The following is a 22,545-nucleotide window of genomic DNA, read 5'->3' as shown; positions in this document are numbered from 1 at the left end:
AGCCTAGTTGGCACCCTGGATCTCCATGGCTCCCAGGTTGTCCTGCAAGAGCATCCAAAATCTCCCCAGGGCCCAAATGGTGCTCGGAAATAAGCTGAGAGATGAAAAGAACAGCCCAGAAGAAAAGATTATCCTTCAGCCCAGACAAGAAATTGCTACAGTGTAAGGATATGATTTGCTGCCCTGGGAGAATGTTGAGGATGAGGCCCCATCTCCAGAGAGACCCAGCATCAGGAAACCAGGTGGACCCAAGCCAGGGCCTTCAGGCTGACAGATGGGCAGAAAGACATCTGATGCAGGATGTCGTGGGCAAGATGAAAGAGTAGGCACCCCCTTCCTGTTGCTGCTAAAGTGGCATTTACACAAGCTCCCATTAAATCAATTAAACAAGGAGGCCATTAGACTGAGGTGGCTGTAAAGTCATGGCAGCCGATGTAATCAAACCAAAACCTAAGCCTGTAAATGACTCAAGGTTACGAAACCAAAATGCTAAGGACAAGCAATCACAAACAGCCATCTAGGCTTTAAGCTGTAGCCAAATAATTTCCTTCCTTTGCTTCTGCACCTTCTCTGTAGGTCCTGCCCCTGGCTCCTGTCCACAGAGCACTCCTAACCACTTCCTGTTTGGCACTGCCCCATTCGAATCAATTTTTGCTCAAATAAAGTCTTAAAATGTTTAACATGTCTCAGTTTTTCTTTTAACACTCCCCAGGGGTTAGCATCAACTCCAGGGGGCAAGAGGAATACAGAGAGGAAACAATCCTGAATCTGTCGGAACTTTAAGACTGAAATGACTGAGAAACCACTGAAGTCAACTGGGTTCATCTGGAAGCAGCTAAGTACCACTTTCTGTATCCAGAAGAATGGGCAGGGATGGACTCTGGGGGTGGGAGTATGGAGCTAGTAGTCAAAAATTGCGTTTTAGAAAATAATTAAGTCATATTTCTAGCACACCCAATTTCTGTGGCCTTGACATACCCATAGACATACACATGCATGCATTCACACACACATGCACACACATAGTTTTGTGTATATGTGTGTGTGTATATATATATGTACACACACATATATATGTACACACACATATGTACACACACACACACATATACATATATATTTTTTTTTGGCCGCACCACATGGCATGCAGGATCTTAGTTCCCCAAACAAGGATCAAACCCGCGCCCCCTGCAGTGGAAGTGCAGAGTCTCCACCACTGGACCAACAGGGAAGTCCCTGCATATTTTTAAACAAAAATAGAATTGTACTGTACACGCTGTTCTATAATCTGCTTTTCTTGTTTAATGACATATCTGGAACATTTTTACATGGACCAAACTTTCATGCCAGGCTGAAATGTGCTCAGCCTCTGGGAGATTGCATTTTCCAAAGAGGCCTCAATAACATCTATCCCACATGCTCTTCTGCAATGTGACCTGGCCACTCCACCATCAGGAAGTGGAGCCTAATTCCCCTCCCCCTGAATCTAGGCTGGCCTTGGTGATTCACTTATACCAACAGAATGTAGCAAAAGTGATGGCTTTGTGACTTTTGAGACTAAATCAGAAAGGCTATGCAAATTTCCCCTGGTTACACTTCGATTGTTTGCTGTCTGGATACTCTGTCTTGGAAGCCACTCACCCTGCTGTAACAAGCCCAAGCCCCATGGGGAGGCCAAGTGTAGATGCTCCAGGTGACAATTTCAGTTAAGCCCAGCCCAGGTACCAGACATGTAAGTAAAAAGTCTCCAGATGATTCCAGCCCCTCACCTTTTGAGTCATCATTAGCTATTCAAGTCTTCCCACCCGAAGCCCCAGGCATTGTGGAGCAGAAGCAAGCCAGCTCTACAGTCCCCTGTTAGATTCCTGACCCATGGAATCTGGGAGCTTAATAAAATTGTTGTTATTTTACACCACTAAGTTTTACAAGGGTTTGTTCTGCACCAATTGAAAACCAGACCACAGGTCCAACAGCATCCAGAGGGCTATAGACAAAACGTTTGTGCTCCCCCCAAAATTCACATGTTAAAACCTAACCTCCAATGCAATGGTATTAGGAGGTGGGGCCTTTGGGAGGTGATTAGGGCATGAGGGTAGTGCTTTGATAAGAGAAACGCCAGAGAGCTCCCTCACCCCTTCTATCATGTGAAGACACAGAGAGAAGACAGCCATCTATGAACCAGGAAGAGTGTTCTCACCAGACATCAGATCTGCCACAATCTTGATCTTGGACTTCCCAGCTTCTAGAACTCTGAGAAATTAATTTCTGTTGTTTATAAGCCACCCAGTTTATGGTATTCTGTTACAGCAGCCCAAACTGACTAAGACACAGGGGAAACTAAAATAATGTTGCCAGCCTAAAACTAATTAACAAAGCGAATTCTGTATAAACAGCTAATGCAGTACAATGAAAGTCAAGTCCCAATTTAATTTTTTAAAATTATTTCTGCTACCTTTCCCCTTTGTCAATGTACAACTTCATCATGTGTGGCTAATGCACATTACGTGTCAGACACTTTACTAAGCACCAAACATACTAAGCCTTCATTTAATTCACAAGAACCCTGAAAGAAGCATATTTTATTTTCACTTACAGATGCCAAATCTGAGGCTCAAAACAGTTACTCGGCTAATAAATGGCAGAGCAGAGATTTGCTTGCCAACCCTGTGACTCCACAACAATACACTGCCTACTACACTCCAAGAGAGTTAGCTGTGTAGCACATGCAGAAAAGCTTACGTAGCATAATAAAACCATATTTTCACCATTCATCTACAAATAGTGAAATCTAGTCATGGAGAGGATTCCACTGCCCCATCCCTAGTTCTTTTTTGTGATGGTATACTCTCACAATACATCCACTAAACTTTTATTTCTCAGGGATGTTTATATAAGTTAATATCCTTTTCTCAGCCAAAATTTTTAACAAGCCTATTTGTCAACATATGCACATATAGAAGACCCCCTCCACCAAGAAACACTAAACATAACACTGTCAATATCAACATACATTGAGCTGTTCTTTTTATACTTTGACTTTTTTTTTTTTACTTTTTGGCCGCCCTACACAGCATGTGGGATCTTAGTTCCCTGACCAGGGATCAAACCCGTGCCCCCTGCTTTGGAAGCCAGAGTCTTAACCACTGGATGACCAGGGAAGTCCCTATACTTTGATTTTTAAGAGGGCATGTGTTGACTTATAACTGGCATTCTGTGACTGTAAGAGTGGACAAATAAAGGGGTAGGGGAGACACAAGAAAACAGTGAGAATGACTGAAGCATTTATAATTTATCAGGACATTGGTACTAACCCTTCTTGGTGGTTGTTTGGTTTTTACACCGGAAACAGGGGATGTAAGTTTAATACTGAAACTAATTTCTGGGACAGAAACTATCAAATGGTTTCTACAAAGATTCATTTTTATATCCTCAGCTTTGATTGTCCTTTTACATCAACAACAGTAATACCAGCAACATCAACAAAAACGATATGAACTTGTAATGAGTGTTCACCATGTACCTGCACCAGGCACTAGGTTAAATGCTTTAAGCCTTCCCTCGTTTAACCTTAATAGCACCAGTGTGATGCCATCATTATCATTATCTGTATTCTACATATAAGGAAACAGCCGTGAGTAGCTGACCCAGAGTGAACGTAGGGGAAGCTGTGGAGCTCTCCTTGAACTAAGGTCCATCTGACTCCAGAGTCCACGTTCTTAGCTCTGTCTATCCTCTTTCCATTTCGCATACGCGCTCTTCATGGCGGCCCTGCATCTATCGTACATTCTTCCCATGTTTGGCAAATTTCCCACGTTATGAGTCCCACTCTCAAAGGTAGAAATCAGAAACTCGCTTTCTTGGCCTCTCTTGCAGCCACGGTGCTGACGTGTGACGTAGGCTCTACTAATCAGATACACCCATATGTAAATTCAATTTGCAGAACAATTGGAGGAAACAGGCAGGGTACAGAATTATTCTTCTGGGAAGGGTGGAGGTGGAGGTGCCCAACATGGGAGGTGGGAGGCGGCAGACGTCCCAGTGCGGGTCTTCACTGCAGACAGCAGTAGAGGGCGCTCTAACAGGGTCTTCAGCGGCTGACGCTGTGATGGAGTAGTCAGCGTAGCCAACTCGTCATTTGCTTCTGGTTGTGAGGCCACCAAGCCTGACTCTGACCCTCCCAGCGTTTCTCTGAACTATCAGTTAGACCTTAATAAATTATGTTTCTGCTGAAACTGGCTAGAGTAACTTCTGTTACATGGGACTAAAAACCCAACTGGCACAATTCCTTCAGAACTTGAGAACAAATATTTCAAAAGGAACCACACATACCTGTTTGTTTGGTTTTTCACAAACTACAATCAATTTTATCATTAATGATTTATTTTAAATGCACACGGCTTTTTCTAAGTGGGTGAGCCTTCGAATAATTCATCAAAAGCAGCAGGACTAGCTAACCTCCTTAGCTGTATAGAGAGGTCTACTGACTTTTTCACCAACTGAGAACCATTTCTTTCATAAGTAGAAATCCCCCCAAAATTTCAGATGTACTATTTTCCCCTTTGGAAATATTTTCTTTCTTGGATTTTTCGCTATTAATATTGATGTGATATATCTGGTTCTAGCTGTGAATTTAATCAAACTCTTACTCCATTGTCTTAACTTTATTCCTGAAGCCAAACTCTGAAACTTTTGCTAAATCTTGTCAGATATTTCATTCTTATAAAATATAATCCTTATCTTCTACCTCTGTTCTACTGATGGATTGATCACTGCACCTTAAATGATGTTACCTAATTGTGAGACATTCAAAACATTTTAATCTGATTTTGCCCACTGATTGTCAACTAATCAACAGTCTTCAATATTACATGTGGTGTGTTTGTACCAGAAATATGGTAACAAATGTTGATTGCCTACTTAACAGCCCTTTTTCCTTATTACTTGCTCACAGAGCTCCCAGTTTGTGCAGGCATATGGCAGAAACATGTTCCAAGATGGCGGGCTCTCCCCCCAACCACAACTAATGAACCCTGTTGGTTTCCCTTCCCTTTTGCTTGATTTAGGGGTGGACACGTGGTGGGCACATAAATCTGACCAATCAGACTGAGGGGTGGTCTAACTTTGGAGCAATTTATCTTCCTGGTAAAAACCTCTGTCTTCCTATTTTGAATGCTATAATGCATGGATGTGATAGAGTTGGCAGCAGCCATCCTGTGACTCTGAAGAACTTAAAAAATAATAATAATAAAATATGGATTTATTTTATTATTATTATTGCAAGGTCTGCAAGAACAAAAGAAAAGGCAATAGCAAAAAAAAAAAAAAAAGTGCTGGAACCTAGAAAACAGATGGATGAGGTGTAATCAACGGCAGACCCAACAGAGTTGAATCCTAAGCTGGCAATGAGGAAAGCTGAGAAACAACACGTCAGAATCCTCAAAGGTTTCAGGAACTGGTAGTACCAGAGACCTCTGGTACTGGAGATGGAAAAAGATGATAAAATAAGGAGGCAGCAGTTAACCCCCTGGAACAATTTATTCATTCCACACAGCTAGATCAATGCCTGTTTCCAACACCAGCAAAACACTGATGGTTTATTCACTAGAGAAGGTAAAATAGTGTTCTCTGGACTTGAGGACTGTTTAAATTATGGATACTGTACTGAAATCAGGTGTATTAAGTAACGGTGTGTTCACTGAAGGCTGAATGCTGAGACCCTCAGCTCTCTTTCCTTATTTGGCTCCCAAAACATTGGCAAACAGATCTTAATCCTCCAGATAGATAACTGAAACGCTTTCCAAGTAATCTAAGTAGCCCAAGAAGAAAGAACTAAAGATACCGTCAAAGGGATGGAGGTTAATCATTCAGGACACCTACAGTGAGGCTCCTAAAGTGAACAAGTTACCCATACTCTCAAAACTGCAAATTATCTTTTGGGGTCTCACTCTTAATCAGGAGCAGACAATCCAGGATTTCCAATCATCTGAGAAAAGCCCGTAGCGTAAACACTGGGAACCAAACAAACAGAAGGAGAAGGAACTTGAAGGAAACAGAAAGGAGAGGAAAACTTCTGAGACTAACGTTCTCAGAGAGAAAAGAAAATATTTTGCTTTCATAAAACTAGAACTAAATGCTACTTTAAAAGTATAATCTGAAAAAAAATAAAAGTATAATCTGAGTATAAGAACGAGCACTTGATGAAGTAAGTCAGAAAAAGACAAATACCATATGATATCACTTCTTTGTGGAGCCTAAAATATGACACTAATGAACTTATCTACAAAAGAGAAACAGACTCACAGACATAGAGAACAGACTTGTGGTTGCCAAGGGGGGTGGGAAGGGATGAACTGGGAGTTTGGGGTTAGTAGATGCAAACTATTCTATATAGAATGGATAAACAAGGTCCTACTGTAGAGCACAGGGAACTATATTCAATATCCTGTGATAAACCATAATGGAAAAGAGTATGAAAAATAATGTATGTATATGTATAACTAAATCACTTTGTTGTATAGCAGAAATTAACACATTATAAATCAACTATACTTCAATAAAAGAATGAACACTTGAAAATTTAAAATATGCTAACATTTAAAAACCAGAGGATAAATTTGTAGAAATCTCCCCAAAATGGAGCAAAAAGACAATGCTATGAGAAAAATTTTAAATTAAAGAACTAGCCCAAGAAGTCCAACATCCAGATAATAGGAGCTCCAGAAAGATAAAAGACAGAGAAAATAAACAGAAGAAAATAGTCAATTCAGAAAAATGTCCTAAAACCGCAGGGCATAAATCACCAGATTGAAAGGACGCTCTGGAAGCCATACCCCATGGATAAAAACAGAACCACCCATGACACACTATTGTGGAATTTCAAAACACTGAGGGTCCAAGAGATGATTCTACCAGCCTCCAGAGAAGAAAAAAGGGTCTCATATATTCCATATTGGAATCAAAATGGTTTCAAATTTCCAAACAGCAATGCTGAAAGCAAAACAACTGTATCAGTCAGAGTTTGGCCAAGAAAAGAGAAGCCACTCTAGGGACACAAATAGAAGCGTTTTAATAGAGAGAATCAGAAGCTTATACAAACTAAGGGTTGAGGGTGTGAAGGTCAGAGGAGAAGCCAGGGGAAGCAGTGATTTACAGGCCCGGCAAGCCATAGAAAATCTCAGCATCCTAAAATGAGACACTGCCTTTAATCCCAAGTGCTGAAGGACCTGAGGGCCACCTCTAAGAGCTGAGAGCAGTCCTCATTGACAGCCAGCAAGCCAATGGGGATTTCAGTCCTACAGCTGCAAGGAAATGAATTCTGCTAACAACCTGAGGGAGCATGGAAATGGAGCTTTCTCCAACCAAGCCTCCAAGTGAGGATACAGCCAATCGACATCTTGATTTCAGCCTTATGATATTGTAAGCAGAGAAGCCAGCTAAAATGTGCTGAATTCCTGGCCTGTGGAAACTGTGGGATAACAAATGTGTGTATGTGTGTGTGTGTGTGTGTTTAATAGATCTTTACTGGAGTATAATTACTTCACAATACTGTGTTAGTTTCTGTTACACAACAAAGCGAATCAGCCATATGCATACACATGTCCCCATATCCCCTCCCTCTTGAGCCTCCCTCCTACCCTCCTATCCCACCCCTCTAGGTCATCTCAAAGCACCGAGCCGATCTCCCTGTGCTATGCTGCTGCTTCCCACCAGCCAACTATTTTACACTCGGTAGTGTATGTATGTCGATGCTACTCTCACTTCTCCCCAGTTTCGTCCCCCTACCCCATGTCCTCAAGTCCATTTTCTACATCTATCTCTTTATTCCTGCCCTGCAACTAGGTTCATCAGTACCTTTTTTTTTTTAGATTCCATATATATTTGTTAGCATACAGTATTTGTTTTTCTCTTTCTGACTTACTTCACTCTGTATGACAGACTCTAGGTCCATCCATCTCACTACAAATAGCTCAATTTTGTTTCTTTTTATGGCTGAGTAATATTCCATTGTATATATGTGCCACACCTTCTTTATCCATTCATCTGTCAGTGGACATTTAGGTTGGTCCCATGTCCTGGCTATTCTAAATAAAGCTGCAATGAACATTGTGGTACATGTCTTTTTGAATTATGGTTTTCTCAGGGTATATGCCCATTAGTGGGATTGCTGGGTCATATGGTAGTTCTATTTTTAGTTTTTTAAGGAACCTCCATACTGTTTTCCATAGTGGCTGTATCAATTTACATTACCACCAACAGTGCAGGAGGGTCCCTTTTTCACCACACCCTTTCCAGCATTTACTGTTTCTAGATTTTTTGATGATGGCCATTCTGACTGGCATAAGGTGATACCTCATTGTAGTTGTGATTTGCATTTCTCTAATAGTTAGTGATGTTGAGCATCTTTTCATGTGCCTCTTGGCCATCTGTGTGTCTTCCATGGTGAAATGTCTATTTAGGTCTTCTGCCCACTTTTTAATTGGATTGTTTGCTTTTCTGATATCGAGCTCCATGAGCTGTTTGTATATTTTGGAGATTAATCCTTTGTCCATCGTTTCATTTACAAATATTTTCTCCCATTCTGAGGGTTGTCTTTTTTGTCTTGTTTATGGTTTTCTTTGCTGTGCAAAAGCTTTTAAGTTTAATTAAGTCCCATTTGTTTATTTTTGTTTTTATTTCCATTTCTCTAGGAGGTGGGTCAAAAAAGATCTTGCTGTGGTTTATGTCAAAGAGTATTTTTCCTATGTTCTCCTCTAAGAGTTTTATAGTGTCTGGTCTTACATTTAAGTCTTTAATCCATTTGGAGTTTATTTTTGTGTATGGTGTTAGGTAGTGTTCTAATTTCATTCTTTTACATGTAGCTGTCCAGTTTTCCCAGCACCACTTATTGAAGAGACTGTCGTTTCTCCATTGTATATCCTTACCTCCTTTTTCATAGATTAGTTGACCATAGGTGCGTGGGTTTATCTCTGGGCTTTCTATCTTTTTCCATTGATCTATAGTGCCACTACCATATTGTCTTGATTACTGTAGCTTTGTAGTATAGTCTGAAGTCAGGGAGTCTGATTCCTCCAGCTCCACTTTTACCCCTCAAGACTGCTTTGGCTATTCGGGGTCTTTTGGGTCTCCATACAAATTTTAAGATTTTTTTGTTCTAGTTCTGTAAAAAAATGCCACTGGTAATTTGATAGGAATTGCTTTGGGCAGTATAGTCATTTTCACAATATTGATTCCTCTAGTCCAAGAATATGGTATATCTCTCCATCTGTTTGTATCACCTTTAATTTATTTCATCAGTGTCTTACAGTTTTCTGCATACAGGTCTTTTTTCTCCCTAGGTAGGTTTATTCCTAAGTATTTTATTCTTTTTGTTTCAGTGGTAAATGAGAGTGTTTCCTTAATTTCTCTTTCAGATTTTTCATCATTAGTGTACAGGAATGCAAGAGATTTCTGTGCATTAATTTTGTATCCTGCAACTTTACCAAATTCATTGATTAGCTCTAGTAGTTTTCTGGTGGCATCTTTAGGATTCTCTATGTATAGTATCATGTAATCTGCAAACAGTGACAGTTTTACTTCTTTTCCAGTTTGTATTCCTTTAATTTCTTTTTCTTCTCTGATTGCTGCAGCTAGGCCTTCAAAAACTATGTTGAATAAGAGTGGCAAGAGTGGACATCTTTTTCTGATCTTAGTGGAAATGCTTTCAGTTTTTCACCATTGAGTATGATGCTTGCTGTGGGTTTGTCATAGATGGCCTCTTATGTTGAGGTAGGTTTCCTCTATGCCCATTTTCTGGAGAGTTTTTAGCATAAATGGGTGTTGAATTTTGTCAGAAGCTTTTTCTGCATCTATTGAGACAATCATATGGTTTTTATTCCTTAATTTGTTAATGCAGTGTTTCACATTGATTGATTTGGTTATGATGAAGAATCCTTGCATCCCTGGGATAAATCCCACTTGATCATGGTGTATGATCCTTTTAATGTGCTGTTGGATTCTGTTTGATAGTATTTTGTTCAGGATTTTTGCATCTAATTTCATCAGTCATATTGGTCTATAATTTTCTTTTTATGTGTTATGTTTTTCTGGTTTTGGTATCAGGGTGATGGTGGCTTCATAGAATGAATTTGGGAGTGTTTCTCCCCCTGCAATTTTTTGGAAGAGTTTGAGAAGGATTGATGCTGTTACATTTGTGGGAGTTTGTTACATGGCAATAGAAAACTAACACACTCACCATGGCCTGCTGTTTGGATGAGCTGAGGAAATTCCCTTCACCCCACAGAAGGGGTCAGTTTTGATTTCCTCTAGAGAGTAGAAGAGGGGCCATAGAGGCAGGAAAGCATCAGATAGAGAGCCATCCATCGCCTGACTATATTTCTGCAGATGTCTGTCACCTGACCCAAACTATAGCAGATGGTCCAACTGTGGCATATCCTGTGTTTCCCAGAACTCACTCTTGATTTGACCCCTGACTTTCCAGAAGGAGCTCTTGGATTCTCTCAGAAGTGCTAAAGACAAACTTGACTCGGGGAACTGTAGCTTATCTTCTGAGAACCTGCCACAATGGTTGTGCTTGCTACTCAGTTGTCAAAAATATGAGCAATAGGGCTTCCCTGGTGGCGCAGTGGTTGAGAGCCTGCCTGTTAATGCAGGGGACACGGGTTCGAGCCCTGGTCTCAGAGGATCCCACATGCCGCGGAGCAACTAGGCCCGTGAGCCACAACTACTGAGCCTGCGCGTCTGGAGCCTGTGCTCTGCAACAGGAGAGGCCACGATAGTGAGAGGCCTGCGCACCGCGATAAAGAGTGGCCCCCGCTTGCCATAACTAGAGAAAGCCCCCGCACAGAAACGAAGACCCAACACAGCAAAAATAAATTAATTAATTAATAAACTCCTACCCCCAACATCTTCAAAAAAAAAGAAAACCACAGCTTTAAATATATATGAGCAATATATTACCTAAGGTAAAAGTATAAAGCAAAGCAAGGGATAATTACCAAAAAAAAATCAGGCTAATGGTTACCTCTTGAGGAGGAGGGTGGAGAATTTGATTAAGGAAGAGCACACAGTGAATTTCAAGTCACTGCAATGTTTCACTTCTTAACCCAGGTAACAGGGACACAAGCGTCATTTTATCAGCATTCTTAAACCCTACATATATATTTTATACTGCCTTCTGTGTGTATTATACTTCACAAGTAAGTGCTTAGCAAAAGGTAGTGTTATTAGAAAATCAACGGTGTAAAGACATGAGACTAAAGATTAACTTTTCATCCTGACTGCTTTGCCCTTGAATGCCTTTCCCTAGCATTTACTAGAATGTTAAAAGTACTGGTCATAGGAAATGGAGTCCCTAAAATCCAGAAACGCTTTAGAGTCTCCATTATGAGAAAAAGGTGGAATATTCAGTAAACAATATTAGATTGGATTCATACCTGCAATATTATGATTTATACATGTCTCATATATATTTGGTCTCCATCTACACTTCCTGGCTCACAGCTCCCAAAACCCTTGGAATTTCCTGAGCAGCAAGAGCAATGGGATATTTGGTCTCTTGTCCTCGGTCCCTGAAAAGGCTTCAGGAAAGGTGACTTCTGGATTCCTCCCAAGGGTAGGGGCTGGTTGTCAAGAGAACCAACCATGTGCTTAGAGGGTTGGAACTTTCAGTCTCACGCCCCTAACCTCCAGGGAAGAGATAGGAGCTGGAGGTTGAATCAATCGTCAGTGGCCAATGATTTAGTCAGTCGTGCCTGTGTAATGAAGCCTCCATAAAAACCCAGAAAGACAGGGTCTAAAGAACTGCAGGGTTGATGAATAGGTGGAGATTGGGGAGGGAGGCCCCCCTGGAGAAGGCATGGAAGCTACACACCCATTCCCCATACCTCACCCTATGTATCTCTTCATCTGGCTGTTGATTTGTATCCTTTAATATCCTTTTATAATAAATTGGTAATCTAGTGAGTAAATGGGTTTTCCTGAGTTCTGTGAGCCATTCTAACAAATTAATTAACCCCTAGGAGGGGGTCATTGGAACCTCCGATTTATAACAGGTTGGTCAGAAGCACAGGTAACAACCTGGGCTTGCATCTTGTGGGACTGAGCCCTTTACCTGTGGAATCTGGTTCTGTCTCCAGGTCAACAGTGTCAGAATTGAGTTGAATTCTCAGACACCCGGCAGGCATCCAAGAATTGCTTGTTGGTGTGGGGAAGCCTCCACACACAAATTGGAATTGGATCTGGGAACTCTTTCGGAATACCTCAAATCTGACACCAAAATAAACTACAGGTGGGTCAAGACTAACATGTGAAACAATGAAAACCTAAAAGTACGAGATGAAAATACAGAAGGATTATTTTCTAATCTGGGAGTAGGGAAAGCCTTGGTGAGCATGATATAAAACATAGGAGCTATAAAAGGAAAGCTATGTCTGAATACATTTTTTTAAATTCTGCTCAGGAAAAAGCAAACAAACAAACAAAAAACACCAAAAACAAACTCAAAAGACATGAAAAACTGGAAACAACTATTTGCATTCCTACAAATCAATAAGAAAGAGACCAATAACTCAATCGAAAATGGGCAAAGGATATGAACAGACAGTTGCCAGGCAAGGAATTCCAAATGGCTTTTAAACATATGAAAATATGCTCAACCTTCTCCATAATAAGGGAAATGCAAATTAAAACTACCAGATTGGCAGATACAAATTTTGATAACACCATGTGGATGGAGGTTAGAGAAACAGATGCTCTCACATATTGCTGGTGGGAGTGTAAACTGGCTCAATCCCTGTAGAGAACAATTTGACAATATCTATCAAAATCTAAACTGCATGTTTTGGCAGGCACCATTAGTTTACACCCCAAAATCATTCCTCCATGTTCCTTGCTAACTGAGTCCAGGTGCTCAGGTGGCAATGGGCCAAGTTCTAAGCACTTAGTTTATTTACTGACTCATTCTTATTTATTAAGCACTTACTCTCTACTAGGCACTGTTCTGGGCTCTGGCGATACAACATCGAATGAAGCCACCAAACTCCAGCCTTCATGATAATCCTGCACCTACTGATTGAAATTCCAGAACATAATGGTGACTGTGGCATTCTGATGTATATTTTAAGTAATAGATACCATATAGTTTTTCATCCAAATTGAGACACTTTTGAAAGTGAGTGGACTGCTGTTAGTAAAATACAGTGGGACAAACAGGCACAAGCTAGGACTGTCCCAAGCAAAGTGGGAAATATAGTCACTCCTAGTAATCCTGAGATCATGATGATGTCACCATCATCTCAGTTGCTGTCCTAAAATGATTTCACCAGGAAACTCTGGAAGAAAAGTCAGACCAAACTAGCTCTGGAGAAAGTACAAATGACAGATACATATGAAAAGACACTCAACCTCTTTAATTATGAGGAAAACTGGAATTAAGTCAGTAGTAAGATGTCTTGAAAGAACTTGAAATAGAGGAAGGATGTAGTCAGAATGCTTTCAAAACATATGCACCTTTGTTTGATTTGAAATTTTAATGCAGTATGTAATTTTCCAGGCATATCTCCAGACATAAAACTGATTAAAACATATTGTTAAATTAAGGAAAAACAGTATTATACTAACAGATTTCAGTTCTTATAAATAGCACAGAACACTAGAATGCCAAAACCTATATTGTAATCACTACTCATTTTTACCAGGTAGTCACTTTCCCAGACTGCTGGTGACCCAATAGGGGTTAGAGAAACATAGGGAAACAATGGTCAGAGTACTTCTGGAGAGGCTTTCTTAAGGGACAAATTCAAAAGGAGAGTTTACTGGAGCTGCCTCTCCTCATGCTCCAACGTTGAAAGTGGCCATAATGCCCAGAGCTGCAGCAGCTATCTTGTAACCATGAGGTGACAATCATGAAAAGAAAAATCAATTTGCTATGGGTTGCAGAGAAGAAGACCCAGAGGAATGAGAAGAAAGAACCTAGAGCTCTTGACAACCTTGCTGAGCTGCTAGACCACTCCTAACATCACTTGAGAATTGTAGCTGTGGGTCAAAGATGGGAGAGAGACTTTCCTCTGCATACCCTTCAGAACTTTTTGAATTTCATACTATGTAGTTTCATACTATTTCACCATATGCCACCCCAAATAAGTACTATTTTGAGATTTTTACTTGAAAAACAACAGGAGAAAAAGGAGCTCTGACCTCCCCTTTTTTCTTCTTGAAAGCAAGGGGTAAAACTCCATGTGAAAACATGACCTCCCTATACCAGGAGGAAAGAAACATTCTTATCACCAGAGATGAGGTGTCAAGGCCAAGAGAATTCTGTACAAATAAACCTTGTTAAAATAACTCCCATCTTCCTTTGGCCTCCCCATGTATTTTGATTCCTTGTCCACAGTTGCCTCTCTTTGTTCAACCTAGTATAAAAATATTCAGATTTTGCCACTTCTATGTTCTTCATTTTCCTATGGGGGTTTCCAGATATATGTAAAATCTGTATACTTTTCTCCCCTAAATATGTCTTATGTCAATTTAATTCTCAGGCCCAAGAGAGACCCCAAGAAGGTAGAAGTAAAGTTTTGTCTTCCCAACACCTATTCAAGTAAGACTGTAAAGCCTGAGACCCCATCAATCCTTAAACACTTAAAAATAGTCTTTGTCTACATTGGTTGGTTTGTATGCTTTTTAGTGGAAATATACTTTTAAAAAACATGTGGTTTGATGTTTACAAAGAAGTAAATTATAGACAAAAAGGTCCTTCAGTATCAACTCTCACGTTATATTGACAAAGCTCAAAGTGGCAGAAATCATTATCACCAGGCAAGCTGAAGCCTAAGTATCCAGACCCCTTTCATCTAATTTATTTGCACTCAATCCGAAGTACTGATTTATATTTTAATTATAGAACAAAATTTGACTTTCCTAGTTTTAGAACCCAGAAACCTGTGTCCTTTGAGAATTTATTTTATTACAAGATTTTTTTAAAATACCCAGATGCCGACTTTAATTGTCTTTTAAGAATCACTTTCCACACCTATGGCTTCAAAGACTAAACCTGTCAGGCTTGTTGGTGTGTGACTCCTTCCTCTAAGATTCCAGACATTCTCGTCTGCGGCATCACGCTGTGGGGAGACCGCAGTGTGAAATGGCCGTGATCTTTGTGGGTTACTGTCTGGCTATACCTCACTGGGACACCAGAGGGCGCGCGGAGGGCTGGCACTTGTTTTTCTTTAAATCCTGAATCTAAGTCCGCGCGGAGAACAACAAAAGACTGGGAACACAGGGGCCGGGAGACAAAGGGACAAGGGAAAAAGGCTGCACGCCCTGTTTTACTGGCGTTGAAGTTTGCTTACTCATCCACCCACCTCCCCGCCTTAAGGAACTAAATATAAACAACTTATGCCGCAAAATAATGAAATCTTGGGCTAACAAGGAAAATCAGAGAATGGATTAGTCACCCTAGTTCTATGAAAGACTATCACAGGTGTGCGTTTAAGCTATTTGCTTTGCTTGATATTAGTAACTTACCCCCAAAAAAATTTTATTTCTTGTTTTTCTGCGTTCATGAATGAATGATACAGGTACATAGCAGAAAATTTAGAAAATACAGAAACGCAAAAAAAAGAGATCATCAACATACACTAACCTAACATTTTCACATATTTCTTTTCAAACTTTTTTCAGTATATAGAAACGCACAGAAAAACAGTGCACTTCATATTATTTTGTGCTGGCTTCCTTCTCATTTACTGTATCATCAACTTCATTTTTATCCATAAATTCTGATAACCTTGCTAGTCACATGAGTGAATCACAGAAGAATAAGAAATGTCAGAAGCTTTTGCCCTAAAATAGCAACTTGAATGCCAAACCCGAGTCGTGCATATGAAGCGAGAATTTTTCTGTTGCTTTGCATTTAGAAGAGGAAACAGGTAAAGATTAAAGAAAAGAAGTAGAAACTATGCCATCCCACCCCAAAAAGGGGGAATGAACTTGTCCTTCCCGGCTGTCTGAGGATGACTTAAGGTCAGACAGATCAATCTACACAGACACTAACTGGCAGGTCAGCCGGTGGCCAGCAAGACCCAAAAAAAGTTAGAAACAGTAAGGTCAGTGACCTTGAGTCTTGGGGCCAGTGCCAGCAGGTGGCTTCCTCAGAAATCGGAACAGAAGCTGAGACCAGCCCTGGGGCCAATAACCACAGCCAAGGTGATACCGAGATCTGATGCTCTGGAACACTCCCCGCATCACACACACACACCTAATCACTCAGCTCACAGATTCCCTTGCATTAGTACAGCAACAAAAAAAGAAAAGAGTGGTGTTCTCAGCCCCGGGAATTTAGGAAAATCACTGGAGCTCTCTGGGTCTCAGTCTCCTTACCCAGATAACTGAAACGGTGGAAAAGATCCAAGGTTCCTGCCAGCCCCTCAAAGTCTGTGATCCTTTATGATCCCCGACTGTGCATAACAATGAAAAATGGAGACATTCTCTGCCTTCTGCAGCCCAGGAGCAGCAGACCCTCTACTTGCTGTTTCCCAGATCCCCACATTCTCCTTAACAAACTCTGCGCCTTAACCATTAGTGCTTCCCCCTTGCAGAAGTGCTGGAAAACTTTTCCCCTTCTCTTTCAAAGTTCATCATCCTTTGAAGGCCCAGCTAGGTTTTCCTCAAGCACCTCAGGCAGAGGTAGTCCTCCCTTCTCTGTAATTCCATACTATTTTGGACATACTTCCATCACTTTCTACCTGTGTGACCGTAACCTTCCTGTGCCTCAGCTTCCTCATCTGTAAAAGGGGGAGAATTATTGTACCAAACTCAAAGGATTGTAAGAGGATTAAACGGTTAACAGGTGTAAAGCACTTAAAGCAGAGCCAACATTTATCAGGTTCTCAATAGGCCTGGATTATGCCTCCACCATAACACTTAACAAAGTATTGAATAATGATCAGTTAAAGGGTCCACCTCCCCCATGATCTGAGTCCTCAAAGCAGGAAGTGAGTCTTATCCATATCTTTGTCCCCACTGCCTAGCTCCATGCCTGGCACAAAGAATAAATCAATAAAGGTTTTTGTTTGTTTGTCTGTTTTCTTAATGAGAAGGAAAAAAAAGACTGAAAGGTTGATTGAACTAGAGGGGGACACACTTTTGCCTCTCAGTTTTAACTTTGGATTATTGTTTAAATAAATTAGGCTGGGAAACAGTGAAGTATGACTTTTTTCCCCTTCATAATCTAAACATGTACCCATCCAGGCCCAAATCATAAACATTTATCTTTGAATTTTAATGTTTATGAAGGGTTAATTCCCATATTTGCAGGGGAAGTTCGGTGTTTTAATAGATATAATGTTTCAGTGAATGAACGATTACAGAATCCAAAAACTACTCAGGAGCCATTTAGGCTCTTTAATTATGGGGAGAAGGGAAGGGAAGAAGAAGGTTGGGTAGTGAGCTAGCCCAAGTTCTTGTTTATATTATGTTCAAAGGCTGGGTTGAGGAAGTGAGCATAACAGAAAAAAGGGAAGAGACACAAGAAACTAGGTCATGCATCCTCTGATAAAAACAAAAAATTATTTAAGAGAATGAAAAGACAAGGCACAGCTTGGGAGAAAATACATCTCCCAAGATATATATGTGTTGATATATATATGTATATGTGTATGTATATATATATATGTGTGGGTGTGTGTGTGTTGATATATCCCAAGATATATATCATATATGATATATCTGACAAAGACTAGTAATCAAAATGTACAAAGAACTTTCAAAATTCAATAAGAAAACATCCCAATTTTTAAAAGGGCAAAAGATTTGGATACTTAAATAAATCCATAGAAAAATGCTCAGCACCATTAATTATTAGGGAAAGACACATTAAAACTACAGTGAGGGCTTCCCTGGTGGCGCAGGGAATAACCATTATATATAGAATGGATAAACAACCTCCTACTGTATAGTGCAGGGAACCACATTCAATAACCTATAATAAACCATAATGGAAAAGAATATGAAAAAAGAATATGTATAACTGAATTACTTTGCTGTACACCAGAAACTAACACAACATTGTAAATCAACTATACTTCAATTAAACAAAAAAATTAACACCGACATCACCAAAAAAACAAACTACAGTGAGATCCCGCTACACACCTATTAGAAAGGCTTAAATAAAAAATACTTACAATACTGTGCTAGCAAAGATATGGGACAACAAGAACTCTCATACATTGTTGGTAGAAATGCAAAATGTTACAGTAGAAAGGCTTAAATAAAAAATACTTACAATACCGTGCTAGCAAAGATATGGGACAACAAGAACTCTCATACATTGTTGGTAGAAATGCAAAATGTTACAGTAGAAAGGCTTAAATAAAAAATACTTACAATACCGTGCTAGCAAAGATATGGGACAACAAGAACTCTCATACATTGTTGGTAGAAATGCAAAATGTTACAGCCACTTAGGAAAACAGTTTGGCAGTTTCTCATGAAGGTAAACATACACTTACCCTAAGACTCAGCAGTCCCACTTCTAGGTATTGACCCAAGAGAACTGAAGATCTATGTCCACACAAAAACCTGTACACTAATGTTTGTAATAGCTATTTTTATAACAGTCAAAAACTGGAAAAAATACAAATGCCCATTAACTAGAGAGTGGATGAACAAACATCCATACAATAGAACACTAATCAGCAATTTTAAAAAAAACTACTGATCCATACAACAACTTGGACGACTCTCAAAAGCATTATGCTAAGTGAAGAAGCCATATTCAAAAGGCTACAAACTGGGTTTCTTTGGTGGTGCACTGGTTAAGAATCCGCCTGTTAATGTAGGGGACATGGGTTTGAGCCCTGGTCCGGGAAGATCCCACATGCTGCGGAGCAACTAAGCCCGTGCGCCACAACTACTGAGCCTGTGCTCTAGAGCCCACGAGCCACAACTACTGAAGCAGGCTCACCACAACGAAGAGTAGCCCCTGCTCTCTGCAACTAGAGAAAGCCTGCGTGCAGCAACGAAGGCCCAACACAGCCACAAATAAATAAGTTAAAAAAATAAATTAAAAAAAAAAATGAAGCCTACTTTGACCACATTCTGTTTACTTAACTTGCCACTCTCCAAACCCACTTACCGTGCTATTTTCTTCTATTTCCACTCTTGTCACCATCTAACTTATTTATCTATGATCATCATTGTTTATGGTCTGTCCTCCTTCTGTTAGGAAATAAGCTCCACAAGAACAGAATTTGTTAACTGAAACCTCCTCATGCATCTAAAGCAATGTCTGGCATATTGTAGGTTCAATAGTGAATAAATAACTACAGTGTCTGCTAAGTAATTAGAGGTTAATAAATATTAGTACAGGAACAAGTGTGACACGTACAAAGTGATAAAACTTTTTCTCTCCATAACTCATATTTCTTTGTTAATATACATGTATGTGGAACTGTGCAGCAGGGTGAAAACTGCACAAGATTTGCAGTCAAGGCTTGGGTGATTCCTGGCCTCTCACCACCTCCTACCTGTATAACTACACAAGATTCCCGTATAGGGATAAAAACTTGCCCTGTTAACCTCCCAGGGCTGTTGGGAAGAGAAAATGAATGTGAATGCTTTTGCAAGCTGTGATAAGCTCTACAGTTACTTAGGTAAAGCAAGATTTGAAACTTTCAATCACATCAATTGCCATCATGCTGTTTACCTCCAAAGAGAGTTCTATGCCCTCTGTACTGCCAGTCCGATTGTAACCTTTACTTTCTCCCAGTGCTGACAGTGAGGAATCTCTGAGCTGCCTTATCCTGTTCAGGTTAGTTACCCTCTCTTTTCCTTCCATTTTAGGAAGATGGACAGCAGGTGTTGTGTTCCCTGCTCCATAATCTCTGCTGACTCAGGCTGCTTCTTCCCATCCCTAGGGAGGATAAAAGAGGAGCAGTAACAACACATGTAGAGCCACTGGCATAGCTTTACAGAGCTTAGGTGGAGAGGATGGTGTCTCTTCTGAAGAGACAAAGATTAAGCCTCTTCTCCCACAGTGTGGAACCTTGTGCAAACAGTTCAGAAGACCTGGCTTCCCACTGCCCTGAAGCCTCTCCAACTGAGAGACCAGAGGGAAGTCTCTTCAATCCTACTCAGAAAAGGACATCAGCATAGTTATCGCAGGGCCCTTTGGACTTTACAAGAGTTAGTGGAGGGTCAGAAGTAGAAGGAGGCCCAGGGACACTGAGTTTTATTGAGGCTTTGGGTGTATTTAAGAGTGAAAAAAAAAATGTGCCAAAACAGGCCTCAGAAATTGCCATTTTTTTAAACATAAGAGGGAGGGGATATGGGGATATATGTATATGTATAGCTGATTCACTTTGTTATACAGCAGAAACTAACACACCGTTGTAAAGCAGTTATACTCCAATAAAGATGTTATAAAAAAAAATAAATTGCCATTTTTTAATGTCTGCGTTTAAATCTAAAATCACTTTCATCAGATGGAAAACACCATGTAACCTATGATCTATAAAAATACTAATTCCTAGTACAAGGAATGGATTTCTTAAGACACGTAAGTTTAAGTTCTATAATAAAGACATTTAATCATGTCAGTTTGTGACTCTATAAATTCACTTATTTAGAGTTAACCTTAGAAGTTTGTAAGTGAGGCCCTCTTGGTCCCCCTGGGAACAGGCTTGATCCTGTTTATGAAAAGTCTCAGGATAATATAAATTATTATATTAATGTACTTTCCTAACCCTATGTTTAATCAATGGCACATCCTTGTTTTGAATTATTTAAATGTATTATTATTTAACCATTTAAGTGTTTGTCATTTCCGAGTAAACTGTAGACGCCTCAGGAAAAAGACCTAAATACAAGAAAAATCAGCTAATAAAATTTCATTTGGTCTGCGTGAGCCCTTTTGTGTCTGAAAAGCTTACAAATAGTTTGAAGAGGCACTAGACTGTGGGGCAACTCCGACTGCCCCTGACATCTGGCAACCATGATACCCTTGAAGTTTGACTAAAGAAAAAATATATAAATTTGTGAAGGTAAAACTCTGCTTCCTAACACAACATTCTAAATCAACCATACTCTAATAAAATTAAAATTAAAAAACAAAAAAACCCTGTGTCAACTCGGTATTCTTGGTCACTTAAAACAAAAATCTCCCGCCAGAAACCTAAATCATCTGGAAAGCATGAAAAGTCCTGGCAAACTATGTTCAACAGTTCACCATCACTAAAACTGGAAGCGCATTTTGTTTCATTTATTCTAAACCATCTACTATTTTCAGGGACGAAAAGAGTCCAAGGCGCCCAGAATGGATAATGTGAGGAGCAACAGGCTATTTTCACACTCGCAGGTGAGTGGTAGCAGGGGAAATCTCTCCTTACCTTGAAGTAGGACTTGAGAGAAAAGAAACGAACAGCTCCTCGTTAGTATAGTGGTTAGTATCCCCGCCTGTCACGCGGGAGACCGGGGTTCAATTCCCCGACGGGGAGAAAAGTTCACTTTTACTAACCACTACTACTATTTTCTGCGTAATTCAACTGCCCAGCATGGGTGACAAACACAACATGCGGATATTTTTTATAAGTGCGTCATTTCAAAGTGGTAACTTTTAAGCTTAATGCTCACCGTGAGATAAAAGTCAACTCCGAGAGTAAACGCTTTACACTGTTGTCAGAAGGATTAAGAAAGACGAAAACGTTCGTTAAAAACCCACTGCGCGCTCCCAGCCGGTAGCTGACGCTAGCTGGCAAACGCCTACGCATGCGCAGTAGCGCCCCGCCAAATTCCAAACGGAGGTCACGAACTCAGCCCACTGAACGGGGAGGGGGTGGGGAAGATGAGGGCCGAGTCTCCGCCCCTAGCCGGGCAGGTTAGAACGGAAATCGCTTGCAGAAGAAGAGGAAGGACCGGTGTCCTTTGACCCTGGAGACTCGACTAAAAGGGAAACTCCATTCTCCCGCCTCTGCTAGTTCCATCCTTGCCTAGGTAGAGGGATAGCTGTGAGGAAAATATTGGCACTAAAAGAATCAGTCTCCAGTCCGACCTAAACTTGATGGAGGGGCAGGGAGAGAATGGAAGACAAGGCGAGGCGTGCCCGGAAGAGACGCCATGTTACCGGAGTCCTAAGAAATTGCGTGAGCCACAGCCCAGCAGGACCTCGTGGCGCAACGGTAGCGCGTCTGACTCCAGATCAGAAGGCTGCGTGTTCGAATCACGTCGGGGTCATGGTTTTTATTTTTAGGCCCACTGGTTTCTATAAAGCTAGATGTATTCCCGCCATTTTTTGAAAATGCCTTTGATTTTAGGATTAAATCTTACTCATTCAAATGTTATCCCAGTAATCCTTAGTCTGCAAAAAGACGAGGATCACTATATATCGTGAAACATTAAGGCTGGTTTCTTTTTTTTTTTTTTTTTTACTGTTTGGCCTTGTGAGTTCTCTGTCATTCAAAGTGCATAATGCATAGAGATGTGGGCTATTACTGTTGTGCATTCGTGGGCATATCAGCCCATGGTGGTCCTTAACAGGAAACATACGATACA

General features: G+C 40.4%; 2 non-coding genes across 2 annotated transcripts; both read left to right on the top strand.

Moving 5' to 3' along the window:
* Positions 1-21,419: 21,419 nt before the first annotated feature.
* TRNAD-GUC (transfer RNA aspartic acid (anticodon GUC)) lies at positions 21,420-21,491 on the top strand. Its single transcript has one exon. It is a non-coding gene; the product is annotated as a tRNA-Asp (tRNA).
* A 664-nt stretch (positions 21,492-22,155) lies between these two features.
* TRNAW-CCA (transfer RNA tryptophan (anticodon CCA)) lies at positions 22,156-22,227 on the top strand. Its single transcript has one exon. It is a non-coding gene; the product is annotated as a tRNA-Trp (tRNA).
* Positions 22,228-22,545: the final 318 nt, after the last annotated feature.

Source organism: Neophocaena asiaeorientalis, unplaced genomic scaffold, assembly GCF_003031525.2.
Source record: "Neophocaena asiaeorientalis asiaeorientalis breed wild unplaced genomic scaffold, Neophocaena_asiaeorientalis_V1.1 scaffold344, whole genome shotgun sequence".
NCBI lineage: Eukaryota > Metazoa > Chordata > Mammalia > Artiodactyla > Phocoenidae > Neophocaena > Neophocaena asiaeorientalis.
This window is presented reverse-complemented; position numbering and strand designations above follow the sequence as displayed.